Consider the following 5,783-nt stretch of genomic DNA (forward strand, 5'->3'; position numbering starts at 1 on the left):
TGAAACGGGATGGGTGGTCTGTATGGTGCCACCACTGGTTTTACATACTCGGGTGGTGGTGGTGGTGTTGTAACTTCTTCATTGTTACTCGCATCTAAAACCTTCCCATCTTCTGGAGCTGTTTTTTCAGATTTTGTTGACACCATATTAACATTCTCATTCCGAGGATTTACTTCAGTATTACTCGGTAGCTTTCCTTGTTCGCTCTCACTCATCATGCTAGCAAGAGTACCTACGTATTTTTCTAGATTCAAAATGGAAGCTTGTCGAGTTCTTAATGACTGATCAAACCTCTCATTTGTTTGGGTTTGAGATGTAATAAATTGTGTTTGAGATTCCATTAGATTTGCCATCATTTCTTCCAGATTTAGCTTTTTCTCTTCGGTTTGTTGTGGTGGTTTATACAAGCTAGGTCTTTATTGATTGAAAGTGTTGTTTTGAGTTGGTTGGTTATTCGGACTTTGTTGGTTGTACGAATTATTGTTGGGTCCATTTGGATTGTAAAGAATGTTTTGATTTCGATTAAAGTTTGGCCTTGGCAGTTGATAATTATTTTGATAATTATTTCCCGGCCTTTGGTTCATGTAGGAAACATTCTCTCGTTGTTCCATGGTTTGCTCAGTGTGACAATCTTTCATTAAGTGTGGTCCACTGCATTGCTCACAACTGATTCGTATTGCGTGAATATCTTTATTCATCTTTTCCATTCGTCTCTCGAAAGCATCTATTTTTGCAGTAACGGAATCAAAGTCATGGCTATAATCGGCTCTAGCCGCTTTAGATGAACGAAAGATATCTTTTTCTTGGTGCCACTCATGAGAGTGGGATGCTGTGTTATCAATAATCTTGTGAGCTTCGGTTGCTGTTTTCTTCATAATGGAACCACCAACTGCTATGCCGATGTCTTTTCGTGTAGCAACGTCGAAACCTTGGTAGAATATTTGTACTATTTGATAAGTGTCTAAACCATGCTGAGGACATCCTCTCAATAACTTTCCAAATCTTGTCCACGCCTCATATAGAGTTTCATTTGGCTTTTGTGTGAATGTAACAATTTCTCCTTGAAGTCTCACGGCTTTAGATGCCGGAAAGAATTGTTTAAGAAATTTCTCAACTAAAACATCCCATGTGTCAATCGCTCCTTCGGGTAATGATTCTAACCAATCTTTGGCTTCTCCCTTTAAAGTCCAGGGAAACAACATGAGATAGATCTGTTCATCCTCAACTTCTCTGATTTTGAATAGAGTACAGATCCTATTAAAGGTTCGAAGATGTTTATTTGGATCTTCTTTTGACGTACCACTATATTGGCATTGATTAGTTACCATGTGTAGGATTTGTCCTTTGATTTCATAATCTGGCGCATTAACATCTGGCTTAATAATGGCGTGACCTTGGCCCGTGCGTGTAGCTCTCATTCGGTCTTCCTTACTTAGAGGTTCCGTTACTTCCATATCTGATTTTTTTGAATCCGAATCACTAGAGGATTCTGACTTAATGGTTTCTTCCTCGACAATCTCTGGATGAGTAATCTGTGGTTCAGGAGGAATGATTAGTGGTTCAGGATCTCTGAATTGTTCCTGAATATCCTCCGGATTCTCAATTGTGAGGTTGGGTTCAAAAAATGGATTATCAGAAATTTGAATTGGAGTACTTGGTCGACTAGATGACGATTCTAAAGAAAAATCAACGGCGACAATATTGGCTAGATGTCTTGATCGAGTTACAGGTGGTGAACGTATGAAAGGTGGTGAACGTTTTGCTCGGTGCATTCACTGAATAGCCTATTAGTTATAAAAGATAAAAATTATATAAGTTATCAAATTAATAGACTTTTCTGATTTTGCCCACATTTCGAATAGCCAATAGATGCAGCAGGTAGCCAGGACCCTTTAAATCAGAAGCCCACAACTCGCCACTAACAAATCCAACTACTACTACGAACAAGAAAATTTTGGATGTCTATCAATTTAACCGCTTAAAATAATTTTTCGTCGAAGTTTAAAGAAATTTTAGAGAAGAAATAGAAAATTCTATGTCCTAAAAACTAGAGCGTCGAGAAATGAGAAAGAAAAAGAGCGCGTCGTAAAACGTCGAAAAAATAAAATAAATAAAAGGTCGAAAAATAAATGTCGAAAAACAAACAGTCGAAAAATAAAAATAAGAAAATAAGCGTTGAAACTTAGAATTCTAAAAATTAAAACTTACGTCTAAAGGTATTAAAGCTTAAAAAGAATTCTATATCCAAAACGGAAATAACTTAAAAAGTACTAAAATCTTAAAACGGCGTCGCAAAATTCTAAAGCACCTAAATCTTAGTCTAAAGAAAAAGCACTTAAGGGATTTTACGGCAAAGCCTAAAAATCTAGAAATATAAAGTAACCATGGCAAAATACTAAGTTTAAAACTAGTTACGAACGAAAAATATAATATACGAATAAACGATAAAAATATACAATTTATAAAAAGAGACAAATAATGATTACATATTTTTTTTAAAAAAATATTATTTTTATATTATTTATATAAAAGTACTAATTTTTATATTTAATAACACTAATTAAAACTTAATATTACAAATTAAATATTAAAACTAGAATTAAAAATTGATTAAATAACTAAAACCCTAATTAATAATTAATTAATAATAATAATTATTAAACACAAACCCTAATTGTACGTACTAGGATCAGGCCTGTCTTTTCACCTCATGTGACTGCATGAGGTATTAGTTGTCTGGCCATGCGATCGCATGGATCCAAAAACCAGGCCAGATTGTTTGGGCTTCGACAGGCTTCGGCCCGATTTTTTTTTGTTTTATAAAATATTTTTCTGTTTTTAATTTATTTATATAAAATAAATAAAAACTTAATTTTTAAAAACTAAAATGGAAATAGAAAAACTTTATAATTTTATATATTTTAAACAAACTCCTAAAAATATATATATTTCGTTTTTTTTATAGCGTTTCGCTTCGGCTTATAAGAGTTTCCCCGGCAGCGGCGCCAAAAATACTTGATGTGCGTAGAGGTGTATACGAAATAGTTATATTTTTGCTATGAAATACTATTAAATATGATACAATTTTACACAAGTTATTTATTTATTTATAGAATGGATATACGTAAACCTTGCTACAACACTTATAGGCAGTGTACATAATCGTAGAGTAGTGTAGTTTTTAGTAAGTCCGGTTCGTTCCACAGGGATCTGGCTAAGTTTAACGCTATATTTTTTTAAAACTATATTTGTATATATATATATATATATATATATATATATATATATATATATATATATATATATATATATATATATATATATATATATATATATATATATATATATATATATAAGTAGTATTATTATAAAAGGGGGTTTTTACCGTTTAATGACCGGTTTGTCGATTTTATATTTTAAACGTAAAGATAAATGACGATAATATAAATGACAGAATTTAAATTGCGATAAAGTAAATTGCAGTAATTAAAATGACAGTAAATAAAGGTACGATGAAATATGAAATAAAAGTATTATGCTTATTTAAACTTCCGTAATCATGATGTTTGACTTTTAATTAATTGTTACCCGGGTTAATTGTCCTTTGTCCTGGTTTATTTGATACCTATCTTGTTTTTTGTCCATAATAGTCCATCAGTCATAATTATAAAATGCTCGTCAAATTAACCTTATTTCCAAAGTCAAATATTCCAACTAATTAGGGATTCGAACTGTAACAAGGTTTTAATACTTTGTTAATAATTACACCAGGTTATCGACTGCGTGTAATCCAAGGTTTTAATACTTTGTTAACAATTACACCAATTATCCTTGTATGTAATCCACCCCTGTTTTAATGAGATATGAATATTAATTTACCCACTTGATCAGAATGAATAATCAATTACCCAACCCGAATAATTAATTAAATGATCGTAAAAGATGTTGTATAAACGTCACTAAATAGAACATATATAATCATTTTAATAATTATTAGATTAACTAATTTGAAGATAGGTTTGACAGATTCTAATGAGTTGTCATTCGATTAGACAATACCCCCTATCTATTAATAGTCAATAGTCCAATGTCCACAAGTGTCGGTCTTTTGTCCAAACCTTAATTATGGTACAAAATCTAATAACCCTGTCATAATATTTAGTCTAACATCGTGATTACTTCGGTTCAAATAAGCATAATATTAACTTAGTTACGAGACATTAATTTAAAAAGGAAGAACATAGCTTACATTGATTGTTTATCGCGTAGCGTTACCCGGACAGAGTTCCGACTTAAAACCCGCAAATCATTTCTTACAATAACCCAATTATTATTAAACTTAAATTAAAATTAAAATTAAAATTATAAATATATATATATTTATGTTACAGATGAAGAGAAGAGAAAAAGGTGTGTGTAAAATTCGTCCAAAAACTGCTCGATTTATAGACTTGGCCAGGATTTTCCCTCCATGCGATCGCATGGATTTTAGGCATCCTGGCCATGCGATCGCATGGCCAGCTGGATCCAGCCCAATAACTTTGTTTTCTAGTCTTGCCGACGTTTTATATATATATATATATATATATATATATATATATATATATATATATATATATATATATATATATATATAATTTTAAGAATTATTTATATATTATATTATATTTTTGTGCATAGTTGACTTGTAATTTTAGCTCCGTTGCGTCGCGCGTTGAGAGTTGACTTTGGTCCTGGTTCCGGATTTTCAAACTTCCTTTCGTACGCGGAGATATTTTGTACTTTGCATTTCGCGGTTTGTACTCTTGTAATTTTTAGACATTTCTCATCAATAATTCGAACTACTTGGATCGTATTTTGTACTTTTTAGCTTTTTGGTCATTTGCGTCTTCAAATCGTCATTTTCTTCTTTTGTCTTCGCACTTATTTATTTAAACGAATATTACATAAAAATAGAACAATTGCAACTAAAAGCTTTACATATTGGAAGGATATGTTCATTTGGAGCACTATCAATAACATCTATGTTAATACATGTAACAACTATCTGATTTATGTTATTTGTATTAAGGTTCTTAATTTAGATGAACATGAATGGAAATTTGTTATGACTTCATTCCATTTGTTTGTGATGATTTCAAATTCAGATGAACGAGTATTTTAATGGCGTCAATCTCATTTTGTGAAAATTATAATCATCATTTTTAATGTAGTATGTTAATGGCGTCTGTCACATCGGTTATTAAAAGGGTTGTTGATGCTAACCCTAATATGTCTTAATCATACAATTCGATCATTGAAATTACAAATTAATTGAAGAAATGTGTAGGAACTCGGTGCGAAAGTGTAATTAAAAATTCTTAATCAATGGTCTTGAAAACCAACACTAGTGTAAGTTCTCATGAATTTTTCACATTTTTGTGAGTTATTTTTAATAATTATAGTTGATAGTTATATGTATATTATTTTAAATAGGTTAATTAAGCTTTTGTTAATAGATATAAGAGTGTAGATCTTGCAATTGGGGTTCATAATAGCTATTTGAACGGAGGCTTAATAGATATGCAGGTTTATAATCTCTCTTATACTTAAAGTAAACACACAATTGAGTGACAAATCCCATCAACTTTCAATCCTAGCCATCCATTAATTTCTAATCATCTAATCACAGCCATTCTGAAAGGACCCGTTCATATACATTATAAACGATTCACAATAGTTGATTACATCGCGAAGTATTTGACCTCTATATGATACGTTTTACAAACATTGCATTCGTTTTT

The sequence above is a fragment of the Rutidosis leptorrhynchoides genome, chromosome 5 (genome assembly GCF_046630445.1).
Source record: "Rutidosis leptorrhynchoides isolate AG116_Rl617_1_P2 chromosome 5, CSIRO_AGI_Rlap_v1, whole genome shotgun sequence".
Taxonomy (NCBI): domain Eukaryota; kingdom Viridiplantae; phylum Streptophyta; class Magnoliopsida; order Asterales; family Asteraceae; genus Rutidosis; species Rutidosis leptorrhynchoides.